This window comes from Coloeus monedula, assembly GCF_965178545.1.
Source record: "Coloeus monedula genome assembly, chromosome: 5".
Lineage (NCBI taxonomy): Eukaryota > Metazoa > Chordata > Aves > Passeriformes > Corvidae > Coloeus > Coloeus monedula.
In genome coordinates, this window is record NC_138785.1 from 64,159,799 (window position 1) to 64,178,532 (window position 18,734).

An 18,734-nucleotide genomic window follows, 5' to 3' on the forward strand; every position below is an offset into this window, starting at 1 on the left:
TGGAAACAGGAATTCTACTTAAAACTTGAAAACCTACCTTGGTAAACTACAGCCTTAGGCTTCTGTCTGTGCTGTCCAAGACTTAAAAAGGAGGCAAATGTATTGGCAATTGATCAATATTTTGTTGCACTGACCATAAAGCTGGCAAAAGGTGGGCAAGCTTTTGGGCTGTTCAGTTCCAAACAGAACTGGTAAACTTGAAAAAGAATGTTTTGTTAATGTTTGGTTGTATTGATACCAGTTATACCATTTGGGAGAAGGTAGTCTGGTGCTTGTGAATGGAATGGAAAAGGCTGAGATGTTCTCTCCAAGGAGAAAGAGGTTGAAATGTAGGAATGTAAAACCTTTCAAAAGAAAGGTAATTCTATGCTAATTTCAGGAAATCTGACAGTGAGTTTTATCTGCTCACAAGTACTCAACACTTGTACCAGAGACATTTAGTTGTTCTCCAGGGGGTTACTGCCCTTAACTGAAGTCAGTGACTTTCCACATTCAGTGGGAGTTGTAGCTCTGTAACCTCTTGCACATAATCTATTGTATCTCCTCCTTTCTGAGAGGAGAACATAAAGTCCTTGAGTGGAAGGCTTCTTTTGGATCTTTTTGTGCAGCTGGAGTTCTGTTTCAATATGAAGTTGGTGCAAAACTTGTAGGTGTTTGCTTAAAACTTTTGGAAGAATCAGTTTGAATTTTAGACTCTGGTGAGTTTTTTACTGGAAGGAGACAATTGGGTATAAAACCATTGAGTCAAGACCTACCCTAAGAGAAGAGCTACCATTGGTTCTGCTTGTACATAATTAATTTGAATGACATTTGAGGGGCACTAAGGCTTCACTCTGGCATAGCATTGAGTCACCAGCTTGACTCCAGCTGTACTCCCAGTTCCTGTGAGTTAAATGGGGCCACTGCCAGCCTTCTACCTGGAGCACTGAGCATGCCCCACAGCATCAGCCTATCTGTAAACAAGGGTTTATCTACTTTTCTATTCCCAAGATCTCTTATTTTCCCCACAAATAGCCATAAATTATTAATGAAATGATGGCGAACCTGACATAACTTCAGCATTTTAAGGGAACTGCAGTGTAGGCATTTCTGTTTTCTGAAAAACAGATGTAGTCGTTTCTTCTTTATTAAATTATGGAGACCATGTTTTTCTTAGGTTTAGGCTTTTTTCTGTGATCAGAGGTGTTGCTCTGTGCCTGAGTTTCATAACAAGACATGTTCCTATGTAACTGTTCACTTTGGTTATGTGTTGGAGATGTTGTCAGCCTAAGCCATTAATTTAAGAGGAAAATTAATTTTTGTTAAATTGGAGCCAGAAGTTTTTTAGAATAGACTTCCAAGAGGAATGGATAAAACAGCCTGAAGACCTTATAATTGTCCTGGGTTTATAGACTGTGTAGCTATTTCTATATTGTGGTTGCTTCCAAAAAACTTGTCAGCTTTTTTATTCAATGGTTGACAGTTTTTACTGTGGTACTGTTTAAATAAGCCTGCAAACATGCAAATGCAATTCAAGATAAACTCTTGCTGACACTAAAAAACAATTGATCAGTTGGAATGACAAAGGAGGCCATGCATAGCTAAACCAAAGTCTGGAGAGGATTCTTATTGCTTTATTTGTATTCATTTTCTTTGCTACTAAATCCCATAGGTATAAAGGCATTCTCATGTCATAAGGTTCTTTAGTAATAATAATAATAATAATAGTAATAATAATAATGTCTTTTGTGAGCATCTTTTCTAAGCATTTGCTGATGCTTTGTACCTTATAATAAAGTAGTTTCTATTATTTTTTAACTTAGCTACAGTACATTTCTGTGTTTATGTTGCCTACGTTCCTTGCTTTACCTGTACTGTTTATCTCCATCCTAAAGTAAGGAATAATGAGTAGCTTCCCTAGACTTTTGTTTTGATATGCATAGTCTTCTAATTTTGGTTTGGTTTTGTTTTGGTTGGTTGGTTGGGGTTTTTTTGTTTTTTTTTGTTTGGTTGGTTGGATTTTTTTTCTTTTAGCATTTTAAGCAATCCAGGATAGAGGATGATTATGGTAATCAGAAATTAGTGATATGTTAAATGTAGTGGGTTTTTTGTCACTGTTATGAAGCAAATTAGAAGTATGATCAAAAAATACCATTAAAAGATATTTATGTTGGGGGGAGGGATTGTATGCTTTTTTTGACATTTAACTACTTCTCAGGCTATGCTTTCTGAATGTGATCACTGTTTTGTATGTATGGGTGCATTGAGATAGGTATTTTTATGTATTAGTAAATTAATATAGTATTTTTCTTACATTAAATCTAAGGAGTGAGTAAGCATTCTTGCAGTGATGTTTTCAGGCACACAGACTGTCAGTACTTCTAAGTGCATGGCCTCAATCAGTGTTTTTCTAGCAAGGTGATTTCAGTTTTGCTGATGTAAATGAATTCAATACACAGGGGTGAAACAGAAAATACTGTTTTAAAGGGATTAGCTAAGTGTTAGCATTGACTTTTAGAATATCTATGTCTAATGATTGATACATTTAAATATTGTCAATTATAGTAATTTGGAACCTTATTAGATACCCACACTATAGGAAGGTGGCAGTAGTTTTAAATATAGTTTGGTGGGGATTTATAGAGATGTTAATGCCCTATCTTAGTGGAATATTTACTTAGCAGGTGAAAGAGACCCATTCTGTGCTGTCATCAGCATGATGGGCTCTGACTGTCCTGAGCTGCTGAAACTGTTTCCTTGTGCCCTGTAAGGCACAAGAAGTGAGAGAGGAAGACTACAGAGGGGTGATATGAATCCTTGTGACTCAGCTTCTGTAATAAGCAAAGACTGTCTGCTATAAAGTACAAGAGGGGTGTTGTAAGAAGGGCTGCAGGGCTTCATAATCCCTGTTCCTCCCTGCTGCACCCTCTGAGAGGTAATTTCATACCTAGAGCTGCTTTCATAGGAAACATGTATCTGAAACCTTCCAGGTAGAGGAAAACATTGAACTTCAAACTTCTACTCTGTCACTGCTGCATTTTGTTCAGGTCTTTATGGTGGTGGTAAATGTTACTTGTACTTTGAGAACTCCTACCAGACTGAGGCTCCATAGGCATATAGGGAAGAAATACTGCAGGTTTTTTTGATAGTTTTTGAGCAAAACCTGAGTGAAAAGGTCAAACATAATACCATCTGTAAAAGAAGGGAAGGAGGAAGAATCTTGGCATTGCAAGGTTGTCAATTTAACTAATATTTTTAGAAAACCATTGGAACAAATAAATAATTTTTTGTAAGCAACTAGAAGATTATAATTATATGTAATAACTGTAATCAAGAAACCAAGGTAAATCAAGAAAAAAAAAGTGTCATAAATTCATTTCTCTATTCTGACAGCTTAACGGTTCAGATAGATAGAAGAGAAGCTGTAGATGTCTATATTCTTATACATTAGAAAATCTGTCAGAATGGACAGATACATCAAATGGGACTTTTCAGGAGCCCAATTTCTGTTCTATATTTTTCATTAAATACTTTGAATGAAGGACAGAGACTGCTTATTCAGTCTTCAGGTCACGACAAAAACATAAAGCATACAAGGATGTTTAGAAGACAAAGTCTGAATTCTGTGAATATAAAGTCATTCTAGCCATTCTGTTACTGAAACACTATGGGAAAAATAAAATAAGCTTAACTGGCTTGCTATGTAGAAAGGACAGATTTAAGCTTCTATATTTAGATCAAAATAATTAACTGTACAAGCAGAGGATGGGTAATGACTCCTTAGGCATCAGTCATACAAGAAAAAGTGTGCCCTAATAGTCAATTTTAACTTGAACTTAGGTAAACAATCTCTTGTCAATGGTGTCAAACACCATCTGGAGTGCCTGACAGGAACATAGGAATATTGTGTTAAACATCAGAAGGAATTCTTTAGCCCTCCTTGATTCTCCTACGGTCAAAAAGGATATGGACCAATTTAGGAGAGCTCAGCAAAAAACCAAGAGTCATCAGAAGTCTGTTAAAAAAAAAAGAAACCAAAAAACTGAATAAGAAATGGTTGAAGGAACTGGATTTTTAATATTTTTTTTTGAATACAGAGAAGGTAGGACTAAGGTGTCATGAAAACAGCTTTCAAATATATAAAAGGCTCTTGCAAAGAGGTGATGAATGCATTCATGGTCTTTTACAGGGAGATCAGTAAGAAACAGGCTGGAATTGCAGCAAGGATGATTTAGGTTACACGTCAGAAAAAAAATTCTGACAATAAGGAGTGTGAAGCCTTGAAACAGGTAGCCTAGAGATAATGTGAGGCTTCCACTCTTTGAGGTTTCAAGAACAAGTATCTGTACTTGGTATTGGGGAAATACAGCAGGAGCAGGGAGAGCTCCTAGGGTAATAGATGCTTATGATGTATTTATTAATGTCTATTATCTTTATGTTGGATTCTTGGAAACAACATGTTTTTAATTGAATATTTGTTGTATGTTACTGGTACATGAAAGTGCTAGGATGTAACGTAGTTAAATAGGCATAGAACTTGGAAGAGGGGCAAACTTAGTCCCTGGCTCTCTCTCTTATGTGCAAAAGCATTTCTACCTTCTAGTCTTTCAAAGGTGAAATAGAGAACAAATTTTCTTCCAGATTATTTTCCTCCTAAAGTGCTGTTTCAGCTCTCAGCAGCTCGGAGCACAACACTTCCACTGGGGAGTTGTAGTTCAGTCCTAATGCCATCTTAATGGCCCCGCTGGGCCCCTGCTTCTTGGCCAGGGCTTGTTACTGACTTGAATTTTGCAGACCTGACAGCAAAGGTCCTGCAAATTTCAGCCTTATTGCCTTGTTTTTATTTCTCATAATTTCTTCAGTGTTCTTGAGCTTCCTCTTTTATTTTAATTTTTTGTATTTCTTTACCCGCTCTTGCTAATGTAACGCTCTTGCTAATGGTTGGGATGGTATCAAATACTGGTCTTAAACATCAGGTCCAAAGCCATCTCTGCTTTGTCCTGCTTTTGTTGGGAAAACAGATGTTTTCTGGTTTTGTTTTTAAACAGCAAAGTGCTTTTCTTCAGGTCAGACTGTTTATCTGAAAGGCACTTCACAGATAAAAAGAAGAATTGCTGTATTTATCTTGCAGTAACAGCTGCCATCTCCCTTGGCTCCGGTGCCTGGGACACAAACAAACCCACTATAGAAAGCAGTCCATGTTGCTACAGACTCTCAATTTAAGCACTGTCTATTAAAGAACATCTACATGGCCAAGTTTTTCTGGTTTTCCTCCCTTAGAAGGAAAAAAGGCTGGTTTTCAGTGACAAAGGGTCTCAGTCCCGACAGATGGAAGAGCTGTCATCTTTCTTCTCCTGAAGTGGAAAAAGGACATTCATCAGCTCTTGGAACTGGGTGCAATAATCAATAGCTCCTATGTTGCTGAGGCCATTCAAAGATGTAGTTTCAGCATATTTGTAAAACAGCTTAAAGCAGTGAATAAAAAAGAAAAAGGCATCGCAGTAGGAAAATCTCACTAATTTCAGTATTAGTGAGAATATTTGCTATTAGCCTACTTAAATATTAGTATAGAACCAGACTCAGGTTTTTTTCTTCTAATCCAAAACAGACTTAATTTTAAAACCTAGAAAGAACTTCTCACATTTCTTATCTTCTAAATACATACTTACTTCAAAATTCAATTTGTCACTAGCTTTAGCTAGTGCTGTGTGCATTGTAAGCTGTGAAGGAATTGCTGGTACAGCCTGGGTTGTTTAGAAGTGACTCAAAGGCAAGAAAGAGCTGAATGGGGGCTGCTTCACTGACTTTCTGATTTTGAACAGATTTGTAGTATTTCGTTGAGTCTCTACTGCAGTATCCTTCAGTGGTGACATTTCAAGGTACTGGAATTAGTCTAGGATAAATACACCAAGACTTTGGCAAATACAAACTTTGTTTGCTCAGGCAAGGTGAGAGCACTTGGTCGCACTCAGCAAGAAGGTTTGTCCTGATGTTCAGAGGAAACCTCCCGTGTCTCGGTGTGTGCTCACTGCCCCTGCTTATGTCACTGGGCACCACTGGCTCATCTTCCTTGCACCATCCATTGATAAGGTCTCCCTGAGCCTTCTCACCTCCAGGCTAAACTGCCCCATTTATAAGATCACTTTATCATACTAATTTTTACCATATTTATGAAAACTCGTTAATGTTTCTATGTCAGTCAGATTATTCACTAACCTGATAGCAGTTGCTTTTTATAAAAATCCTTTGAAAGCAGTTGTTTTGTCATCTCAGTAAAGTCAGGGTTGAGTCCTATGTGTTTGACTAAATATAAAATTATTTAATATGTGAAGCTGTATTTCTGGTTAAGACAAACTTCTAAGTAGTTCAGCTTGACTTTGCTATCCCAGATTGAGTTTGGAGTGAAGGACCAGTAAATAGCTCTGAAAAATCTCTGAAGGAGAATGTCTTCTACTATGAAATTTTGCAGTCATATTTATAATGCAAATTTCACTAAATTTGTGTACTTCAGGATAAGCAGGGATGATCTTTGTTCAGACAGGTTTATCCTATGCTACAGGGAAATCCCTTTATCTTATCACAGGTTTTCTTCTGTAGTAACAAGGTATTATCACTCTCATTACAGTGACATCAGATTTTGTTTTCTACTGGAGAACAAATGCAGTTGCAGTAGCAGATCTCATTCAGTGCAGTGTTTCAAGGCAAAGCCTTGAGATATCCTTCTTGTAATGAGAAACCTGGAATCCTTAGATCTCATTATCGCTTAGGTTTAGGGGAAGTTCTGTTAAGATTCAATTGTGTTAATAAAATTGGTCAATTGGTTAAAGAATTCACTCTTGTGGCTATAACATCTCTAAAATGGCACCATTTTGCTTGTGACTTTAAAGGTGACTTATGGGGTTGTTAGAAATGGATTTCTCAGAAAGCTTTGAAGAAAATCCTGTTGCACTATTCAAAGACACAAAGATGTCATTCTTTCTTTGATGAAGTCCATCACTGTGAGATTTGACACTCAAGTCCCTGTTGTATTCTGTACATGCATGATGGATTTCTGATAGTATGTGCTGATTTCTCATCTGACTCTACGTATGTTTACCTGTGCATATTTTAGAGGATATTATGACATCTCTATCCATTCTTGCTGTCAGTGTTCTCAGGATAAATAATAGAAGGTCTTCTAAAAGTTTTATTGTATAAATTAAATTCTAGATAAAGATGATTTTGGTGACTTTTTACTTGAGAAAAATGTATGTTTTTTAATTGACTGTAGTATTTAGAAATATCTATCCATAGTCTTTTCAGAATTTTATGAAGTTTTCCTCAAAGTAGATTTTCCTCTCTTCTTTAACACATTTTAGTAAACATGCAGAATTCAGTTTTGAGTACTTGATATGTGGCAGTTAAACATAAAAATTACCTAAATGTAGCTTAGTTAGATTCCTCATAAGATCATTAAGAATTTTTTTCTGCAGAGTGGACGAAATCTGATAATGCTTATCATGACTTTGCCTTACATTAGCAATGCTACTGGCGGGAAGATGCAATCTCTTCAGCTGAAGAATTTTTTACTGAGACTCCTGCATCTTGTTCCTTTTAAAAACTGAAAAAGTAAGTTTAAAAAGGCAGTTCTCTGAGACCAGGTTAGGTTAAATGATCCTTTTGTGGCATGTACTTAACAAAAATGCTAGAGCGCGGTCTTGTGCTTATGGCTTATATTAATGTTTTCTTCTTTCAGACATATTGACAGGTATTTTATTTCCTCTCCTCTCTTAGCAACTCTTTCCTACTGGCAGAAGGTACAGCTTCCATTAAAAGGAGTGTGCTGGAGAAAAATCAAAGGAGTTACAATTCCTTATGTACGTGGAATATCACAGCTTGTGTGACGTCACATCTGCAAAAGATATGCAGGATTTTGGATGTTATGTGATTTGATTTCTTGGAGCCTGGATCCATGATGATAGGTTAATATATCAGGTTAATATCTTGATATTAACCCTTATATCTTCAGCTGGGTTCAAGGCATATCACACTGAACACTGACTGTTTATACAGATGGATTAGAAGAATATGCTGGAGGGATATTTTTACACTTGGCTGTTGATAGATTTTCTGTGGGGCATTTGTTAAGGGAAGAGGGGTGAGAGAGAAGACAGATGGGAACAGCAGGAAGAATCAGAACCTGAGTGTAGCCAAATCATTTATCAAGAAAATAAGAACTGATTAGGCAACTGGGGCGGTGGGGGTGTGACAGCTGCAGCTCTGAGGCTGTGGGAGCTGTGCAGAGGAGGAGAGGTGCTAGAGAGGTGCCACATGTATGCTTGGAATGTCCAACGCCAGTTAAGAAGGTGGTTGAGGATAAAGGCTTCAGTCCTGTCAGGTTAACACTTTCCAGTGTATTTTCAAGTGGATTCTGTGAGTTGTTACTGGGATTTCTAAGCATATGCTCTCATTCACATATGCAGTTATCCATCCTGGTGATGGCTTCTCAGCAAATACCAGTGCTCTAAAACCTTATCAGCTTTTAATGCCAGCAATTAAAGGTTGTACCCAATATGCCCTTCTGCTCAAATCAAATAAATTCCTTTTTCTTTTTTTGGCATCCAGGAGAGACTTTCACATCTTTGTTTCATTTGACTAAGAAAGTGAGATAAGAGAGGTACCTAGATTGAATGCCAGCATTTTTTCTTTTTTAACTGTAGAGGTAGTCCTCTCCAATGAGTAAAAATCACTTGTAATGTCCAGGACTATTTAATGGATTTGTCATTTAGATGACAGTTTTCAGTTACCTGTGGTTCACCTTGCAGCTCATGAGTTCATGCAGGGCTGGATCCTTTTGCAGCATAGTAAAGGAATCCAAATTGTTACAAATTAGGTGACTCTTTTACTGAAAGCTGCATATTTGGGGGAGTTTCACATATATATTTTTAAAAGAATTTTAAGTAGTGCAGTCTCATTAGTTTTCAAAAGAAATACTAAGGTATCATATGACTGTGGTATGACTACAACTTATGAATATGGTAAGAGGAGGTAGTTTTCTAGAAATGCTAAAGACAGGCAATTTAAACTTCATACTGCATGCAAATTTTAATGGGCTGTGACTTTTGAGGTTCCTGGTTTGAAACTATTGATTTATTCTCTAATGTAAAAAATACTGTATACAAATACTAGCTAAACTTGTGAATACTAAGTGGTATTTCATAGTTTTTACTGTGCTGATTCCAGGCTAGGAGTTGTGATTATCCTTTCCATTAGAAGCCTGTGAGTCAGTGACTCCCCCAGTAATAAAAAAAGCTCTGGGAAAACTAAGTTAATGTTGATGTCTCAAACTCTTATTAAAATTAAATTGGCAAAGTTAGACCAAAAAATGACAGTAAACTTTGTTAGCAGAATGAAAACCTTGTTCAGTAGATGTGGAAAAATAGAGAACTTGAAAATCGTAAACTTTTCTTGATATCTTGGCAGTTACATCTGGCTTGTCCTATGTTTTGCATCTGAAACTGAATAAGCAGTTGGAACATGATCTTTGTTCCAGTCATTTGAAGCTGTCTGTGTCATCATTACTGGACTTTTTCCCAACTTTGTGTCAAGTTCTTTAGAACTGACTGAGCATTGTGTTTTCAGTTTCAGTTTTCTAGTTCTAACAGTGGGTTCTCTCTTCATTTGTTTTCCCTCAGATTTTACCAGGTCTGACTTAAATGGATAGCTGAAAATTTGTCTGAATTACTGCTTTTAGAAAGTATCATCTTCTGGATCTTTTCTGAGCTAACGATAATGTTAAGACTTGATTGTGTAATAGCATGGCTGTCACTCTTACCCCTAGATGTTTGACCTGATCTCTTCCTCCGGGCTTAACTTTCTTTTTTCTTTTCTTATTCTAGAATAGGCCTGTCAATCCATCAAGTTTTGGTCATTTTCTGCCATTCATTGGTGTTTCTTCATCTTGATCACCCAAAGCAGGGATATTTCTCCTGCATTGTATTACTATTGTGATTTATTAGTTGCCTGCTAATTTGTGAATGGTATTGAACACCAGTCTTTACTGTCATCCCAATCTAATGCCTTTCACACCATGGGGAAGATTTTTTTCATTTGTAAAGGTTAAGAAAAGTGATATTAAGTTAGTGGTAAGAGCAGACATCCCAGGAGATAACAGACATAAAGGAAATTTCATAAGAAAATGCTTATGTCTAACAGAAAAAGCAATCCAAGGAATGAAATTAAGTAACATCCACTCAATAAAGACTTCAAGAGAAAGAAAGGAGGGTTGCCTACCATTTTCATGCTGTGTAATAAAAAAAAAAAAAAAAAAAAAAAAAAGTTATACAGTGGGACAAAGCTGTCTCTTCTTTTTTTGGAGGAAGACAGATCTTGACCACTAGAATTCACCAAGTTATCAAGTCAAACTCAAACCATTTTGGGGTAGAGGGAGTTACTTATGATTAGTGAAGAGCATGAGACCTAGAATCATAGAAGTATAGAATCATTAGAGTTGGAAAAGACCTCTAAGATCATCCGTAAACCATCCATAAACCTACCTTTATCCAGCCATAAACCTACCACTGCCAGGTTCACCACTAAACCGTGTCCCTAAGCATCACATCTACACATTGTTTGAATGCTTCCAGAGACAGTGATTCCCCCACTTCCCTGGGCAACCTGTTCCAATACTAGATAACCTTTTCAGTGAAGAAAATTTTCCTAATATCCAATCTAAACCTTCCCTGGTGCATCTTGAGGCGGTTGCCTCTTGTCCTGTCCCTTGTTACCTGGGGGAAGAGACTGATGATCACTGCCATGGTCTTGCTGGCCACACCATTTCTGATCCAGGCCAGGTGCCATTGGTCTTCTCAGCCACCTGGGCACACCTGGCTCATGTTCAGCTGCTGTCAACCAGCACCCCAGGTCCTTTTCTGCTGGGTCACTTTCCAGCCACTCTGCTCACAGCCTGTAACACTGCCTGGGGTGGTTGTGACCCAAAGGCAGGACCCAACATTTGGCTTTGTTGAACCTCATAAAATTGGCTTTGGCCCATTGGTCCAGATCTCTCAAACTTGAAACAGTTTGCGAGTGAGATGCAACTGCTGTTGTGCTGCTTTGTAAGGGAAGTGCATAAATTAATAAATTTTGGGCCTGAAGGCCTTGCACTTCTTTGTAGAATACAAATCACAGAATGTCCTCAGTGGATTGAGCTGAAGAGAGCTTGTCTGAAGTCTGTAGGCAAAGCAGTTTTTTTGCAAGATGCTTTGAGCGTTACTAAAATTTTAGATTATTAAATCAGAAATTTTTTACTAAAATATTCTGATTTATGAGGCATATAATATCTAAAATGTAGAAGTACTTTGGATAGTATATATAAGGATTATAAGACATCTACTATAGCATGAAACAATAATAATAGCTATTCTTCAGTAAGGGACATTTCCTGCTCATTGCAGGCATTTCGTTTAGATTTTAAAATAACTTACTTTAATGTTTAAATATAATTTCATTATAGAGATTTCTGTAACTCAGCATATCTATAATTTTAATGGAAAAAAATAAGTCCATGATAACCAAACAAGAAAGTACTTATTAAAGTGATTTCCTGGTACTGCTAGGCTGTTCTGTCTGGAAATTGTCTATTTTGGGACAAAATCAAGTACAAAATCTGTACCAAAACGTTTTGTGTTTTGTTTGTTTGCTTTTTAAATTCAGACTGAATTAGTGCTGCTCCCTCTCAGTGCCTGACAACTTCTCATTTTTTGTTTTTTTCCCCTCATCATTGCAGTGCACAGCACTGAGACTTCTTTAAAGGGGTTCAGCCTGTGACTTTATCCAAAAGCTTTCTTTCTACCTGCTTGTCACTGTTGACAGTGCTGAGGACTCTATTTCTACCTAATTGTGGTTGGTTTTAGGAATAATCTCCATAATTTTTACACAACAGTAGAACCTAAAATACCTTCATGTTGTGAATTAAGACAAACAAATGAATTGTGAAGGTGTGTTGCTGTGTACTTGCCAGTAAGATATTCTCAAATACAACTCAGAAATAGTCCCTTTGCAACTCTGTTGTGCTTTAAGGGGAAATATTTCTATCGGAAACACTGTCAATATGTTTGCTAAAGTATATCATTCCTGATTCCTAAGTTCCTATTTTCAGCTGGGCTCATGGTTTTATTCATCATAACTCACTTGGGAGGTTTAAATAATCATAGGCTCATCTCCCTTTCCTCCCACCCGTCCCGTCTGGCCCTTTTCTCCAGCTAATCAGTGACTGAGATGTTTTTATTTTCTTGAATTTTGTCATCATGGTGACTCCTCTGGAGAGTGTGCTGAGTTCACATAATCCATTTCAATTCTGAGCTACAGACAAGTGCAGAGGAAGACAGCAGGGAGTGATAGAAAATGGCATTTGGAGGAATAGAAAATAAGCAATAAATTTTTAAAACCCAATTGACGAAGAAGTGGGGAACACACAGGAAAAGAAATAGCAGCAAAAATATTTCCAGAAATAGGACACCTTTTCAAGTCCTGGACTGAGAAATAGTGGGTCATATTATGATGTCCTAAATTCTTGCTGCACCTTTTAAAGAGACATTGCACACATGGCTTCAAAAAAGGCACTGCAGTGTTAGGTGGGTAATTTCTTAATTAGATTGATTTATTTTTGATAAGCAAAAACCACTGCTACCATATTAGTAATGTTTCACTGGCAAGCTCATGAATTCATTATAATCAAAGCTGCAAACTAGGATATTTTTCTGTACCCAACTTTTTAGTACACCATCGTTTATACTAATTGAAATTTCCACAGCGATTTTTAAGTTCAGAATGTAAGTTTGAAGAAATATAGTGATTTAGACAGTTGGCATTTCTGACTTCTCAGGATTGCACTTGTATCTTCTAGCAGTGTACAGCACACATAATTTATAAAACCAAAATTTCAGGAATGTGCTCAGCCCCGTGGTAGGATGGTGTTGCAAGGTAAACTCAGATGACATGTCACCACCAATTTTCTGCAAGATCTGAGATTTTTTACACAGTTGAGGGTGGGGGTTTGTTGTTGTTGTTGTTTTTGTTTGGGTTTTTTTCTTGGTCTTTGTTGTGGGGTTTTTTTGTTGTGTTTTTTTTTTTTTTTTGTTTGGTTGGTTTTTTTTGTTTGAGTCTGGGTTTTCTTGTGGGGGGGATAAGGTTTAGTGGTTTTGTTTTATTTTTTCTTCCCCAGATTAATTGGATGAATCACGAGGAAAAGTTGTCTAAGGTCACCCAACAAACTTCATAGCTCAGTGTCTAATTTTCCCTAGGCTTTTTATCCTCTGCTTTAAGTATCTGATTGCATGGTGGCAAGAACATACAGAAATCCCATATGAAAAAGCTGCTGCAATTTGGAAAGTTACACTGGCCAAATGGTAACTTTTAACAATAAACAGAGGTTCAGGGGCTTTCCAACACTTTTATTTCAGGAGGATGCAACTGGTAATCAGGAAAAGATTGCTCAGTACTCAAAGTGATAAAAGCATTTGTAAGATGTAGCTAAGTGCCTTTCAAGCAGTGACATAGTGAGGATCTGTGAAATACAGCCTCTGCCTCCCCACTTGGATTATCATTACAGCAGTGCCTCGAAGAAAGGAAAAATTGATTATCATGTTTTGATTTTAAACTGAAGTTACTTGGTGGTAGAGTACATTAACAGTGCTTAATACATAAACACAGTGGACATATATAAATATTTCCAACCGTGAAAAACTCAACTATGACAGCCTTTGTACTCAAGCCTTCAGAAAGCATGAAAATAATTAAAAGTAAAGGATATCTTCTGGTAATTGTGGTGGTGGGACGGATTTATTACCTTCTCTGTAGTAACTCAAGCATGAAGAGTGGCAGTGCTGGGCAAGGTAAAAAGCCCTGCAAAGCTTTCAGTTTGAACCAGGCACTCAGTGAGCAGAGTGGATTTCCAAAAGCTTAGAGGGGGTGGTTTGTTGCATATTTGCTTCTCATGAGTCAATAATCCAGATTATCAGACAGTAAATTCTGCTCATATGCAAATGAATCATGTTCTTATCTGAGATTTCAGAACAATTCCATAATCCCATGGTTTTGGGTGTTTTATGTATTTGTGAAATAACATGAAAATGGCATATGCTTCCTTCCAGTTTCTTTTTTTGGCACAGAGACCTTACTCTTTGCTATAGCTGTTTTATCTTTGTACTGGGAGAGGCAACAAATGTGTTTGTTTGAGGGAGGCCTTATCCACCACTGTTGAGGTCAACAGCAAATAGCCTGCTCAAAGAAACTCTTGTCATTACAGTTCCTCGTACTGGCTGCTGTGAATTTTGGACCAGCCCAGTGAAAATGGGAGCAGGTCCCCAGCAGAAGAAAAGCAAAAAGAGCAGAAAAGCAATTTTCATTATAACTTAAACAAGTTTTGAATCCCCTAAAGGGACAGTGAGGCATCCTCACCTTGATTCTCTCAAAGCCTATTGCATCACCCAGCAGGTCTGAAGGTGACCTGGGAGAGGACTTGCAACACTGCTGAACATCATCACAGCTGTTGTTTGAATATCCAGCTCCAGGAATGGAGCCCACAGTCCCACCTTCCAGCACGTGCTCTTTATGAAAGGGATGGGGACTGTCAGGTGTGCAAGATGTGAACTGTGCTGGTCTGTCTGGGCCAGCTCAAAGCAGGAGCCAGTTGCCTGAGGCTGCAGGAAGTAATGCAGAGGTGTAGCAGCAGCTGCAGACTGTCAGCAGTGTCATGAGGAAATAAGGGGAGAGAGTGAGATGCCAGAAGGAACATGGTTTGGGGAAAGAGAAAGAAAGATATCTTCATCCATCTGCAGCTTAAATAGCTATGATCCCTGGTCCCTCAAAGCCAGTTCCTCCAAGTCAGGCAGATCCCAGTACCTCCATGCTGCTGTTAGCCTTTTACACACAAGCCCCTCCAGCCACTGTTGCCCTTGAAATGCTGATGACCTGCTCCTGCCCCTTCTGCAGTTCCCAACCCTTGGTGCTGCCACTACAAATCTGAATTGTGCTTAATGCTATTGAAGCCTGTAATTGCCTTTGAGCCATTTGTCAGGAAAATGTGAACAAAGACAGCGTGCAAAAATGTGTCTGTGGCCTGACTGGAGTGTTGCTGGGGTAGCCATTTGTCTGTCAGGAGAGAGCACAGCTCAGAAATCATGGTGCAGCTTCTGTCTGATTCTGCTTTATGCTTTTTATGTTCTTATTCTTCTACAATAATAAATAAGTAGTTTTCAGGTGAAGATGTAGAATCAGGTCTTGCACTTCTCAGGCAGAGTGCCCCACCATCTCATGCTATTAGGAAAATGTGAGCAGTGCTGCTCTCTGCTTGTAGCTTTCCTTCTTTTTGAGCTTCTTGCTGTCCATGCTTGTGGGCATGGGCTAAGTACATCTTCCAGATTGGTAGACACAAATTTTAGACCCATAGATGCCTGAATTTGTGAACCTTAGCTGGAGCTGGCATGCATTTACAGACAGCTGAGGTAAGTTGGCAAATGTAAAACAGCAAACTCAAAACATCACAGGATGGTTTTTTATCCAGAAGAAAGCAGAAGTTCTCAAGGACCAGAAGATATGGGAGGTGTTACAGGGAAAATTATTTAGTAGAAGTCGTGTGTGGACTCTGCTTAAATTTTGCCTAATTTGAATTTTGGATGCCTGAGTGCTTTTTTACCTCCCTAAATATGGACAGATGAAGTCCATCTGTGGAAAATTGAGGAACATGTCATTAGTACTTTTTTTCATTGCAATAGAATATTTTATATTAGAAATTTCTTCTCATATCTACAAGTGGATTGGGTTTTTTACTTTCCTTTTCATTAATAGTGTATTAGGATCCAAAGGACTTAATGATCTAAAGGTGCAATAGGCACTGAATTTTGAAAATTAGTGACTATACAAATTCATTTTTTTAAGAAAGAAAAGATAATGCAACTCAAAATGTATTTTAGTTCTTTATTTGACAAATGTAGATTAATTTTGAATTAAAGGCTTCCTAGACTACTAATAAATATTATTTGATAAATTTAAATAATGCTTGAGACTCACACGGTAGTGTACAATTACAAATACAATAAATTGTAAATCTCATTATGTTGGTCTTTAGAAATCCTTTCTGAGAAGAAAGTAGGTGATGATTATAATGCAAATTGTGGAGTGCAAACTAAATATTATCTAGTAAGGTGCTATTCTGTTTAGATTTTATGATTCTTGTTTTCTCAGATAGATAGGTCTACTGCATTCATTTTAAAAATAAATAATGTTATTGAGTTTCGTGCCTATTGTACATTAGGTTAAAAAGCTAATTCTTTTGTTTGCTTGTTTGTTTTTTAATTTGTTGTTTAATATGTTACCATTTATATGTGGAAATGCAAGAGAGTGCTCTCCTGCACTCTTTCCTCCTGCTTTGTAATTTTTATTTTCTGCAGTGATTGCTTACTCTGGAGAAGTGGAAGGAAGGGTGGTTGGAACTGATGTGACGCGGCTTTCTGGGTTCCCTGGCACCTCTTGTGGCCTTACTTTCTTTAGATTGGTCATGACTTTCCTCTTGAGCTGTCATCCCACCTCTCACCAAGATGCTGATGCTCACAAGTGCTTTGACACCCTTTCGTGACAGTGCAGTCATATGCTCCTCAGCATATGCAGCACATAATGAAACTGTCTTCATGTCCAGGGTGGATTCCCATGGCAACAGCAATGCATTCATGGGAAGGTTAATCACAGTCATGTTGGTAAATGAAGAGCTCCAGGAGCTGTGCGGTGACTAATCCCATCTACCTGTGCCTGTCAATTCAATGAGGCAGTGCTTGGTTTAGGAGAGCATATAATTCCCTATGTTTTTGAATTATGCAGCCCATGAAACAACACTTTTTACAACAATGAGGGCAGACGAAATTTTATCAGTGTTATTTCAATCAGATTCAGACTAAGGCCACAGTACAGCGTGCTGCCCCACTGACTCTGGTCCTACAGGTCTGGGGGCAGCAATGCCCTTGAAGCACCTCGTGGGGTGTTTCCCTCGGCCAGCTTGGGAACATGACAGCAAAAGTTTTTCAGTTCTCACTTGATATTTATTGTGAAGGTTTTCTCTGATTTCATTAGTGCAACAATGTAATGTCAAAATTCATACCTGTTCTTGAAAATGGATAAACAGGGAGGTAACAGCCTGAGGTTTATGAACAACTGATAGCATTATCCCTTTCTCCCTGCTTGACCCCATCACCAAGAGGCTGTAAGGAACTGGTACACAAGTTTCAGACCAAATCCTTACAGACTTACTAGAATCCATTTTATTGGTATCTGACAACAGGTATGACAAAGTGTAATCTTCGTATCAGCCCTGCAAAGGTATCAATGCATGATGAATATGTTGAGAGAAAACTCTGAAAGCGCTTGGAGGGAAATCTACAGCTGTCATCTTCAAGCTGTAACTAAACTTTTCAAGGACAAAAGGGATTGAATTGTCAGGTGAAGTTTAATAAATGCACCTTTCAGTTAGTTACTTTTTCCATTTTCACTTGTTGAGTCTCTTGGAATGTCTGGAGTTGAAATGGATCCATGAGGATTGTCGAATCCAGCTCCTTGCTCCTTGCACTGCCTGTATCCAAAGACTTTGTTACATTGTTCACCATAGTGAACATCTACAATTCTTTCTTGGGAGCAAAAACTGATTCAGTGATTTTTTTTGCTTTTATTGTGTAAAATGTAGGTAAAATCCTTAGTTATGTAAAACAGAAGGGTTTTTGAGGTAAGAGGCAGCCTGGGAATGTATTCAGGTAAGGTGCTGGGATACTATTGCACCATTTAGTCTCAGCATGGATGATACCAGAGAGGAGTGTATATTGCTGGGTTTGTACACATTGTTGCCCACCTTTTATCAGGCTATGACTTTATTTAGAAAGAAATGTGGAAGGAAAAGCAAATACAGTTGAGACAACAAAATGTGTACTGATCTTGGGAATGCTTTTCTCTCTTTTTATTTCTTTACTTACTTTGATTTTATGCCTTTCAGAATAGCATCTATCTGTCTGTAGGAAGTGCATTACTTCTTTCTGATACTGTGCAAGTGATAAATACTAATAATATTTCCCCTGACCTGCAGTGAGAGTCAGAAACATTTAGAGAAATTTACTCAGCAAAGCAGAAGAGGCCTCATATGATTATTGAAATTTTAGGCTTTGGAAGACTGTAATCACAATTTGCAAATGCATTTGCAAATTTCCTTGTGAAATAATTGAAAAGATGCAGAATGTTAAAATGGGTGTACAGAAATGTTTGATTTTCTATTTTGGTTTCTGCATTTTGTTTTGTTTTGGTTTTTTTACAAGGAAATTTGTTTTACGGAGATCTTCTTTCAAATATATTTATTATTAAATGGGATGTTGTGGTGGTTATTTCTTAGTCCAAGCTTAAATCATTCCAGTGATGGTTGCAGAATTGTTAGATATCCTGTTTCTAGTGTGATGGAGCCTTGTGAGATGTGATAGCTGTTCATCAGCAGGGATAGCCTGCAAAGTGTTTGAAGGACATGACAGAGGTCACTTTCTAAAAAATCTGTCTACATTTTGTCAACATTTTTGTGTATCCACTTAGTTTATACTGCAGCATTTGAGTTTTCTTAGTCTAAAAAAATATCTTAAAAGAAAGAAAAAAAGGGGAAAAAGGCATAGAATCAATAAGAGGTAGATGCAGGGATTTTTTTCCTAATTTTATTTTATTTTCCCAGTAGCATATTCCCTCACACAGAACAGAAC

The 18,734-nt window shown here is 37.7% G+C and overlaps 1 protein-coding gene across 1 annotated transcript in view; it reads left to right on the forward strand.

The window, feature by feature from the left end:
- SORCS2 (sortilin related VPS10 domain containing receptor 2) overlaps positions 1-18,734 on the forward strand; it is a gene marked incomplete at both ends in the record, with an annotated part of 532,676 nt that overhangs the window by 377,156 nt on the left and 136,786 nt on the right. The window lies entirely within an intron of this gene.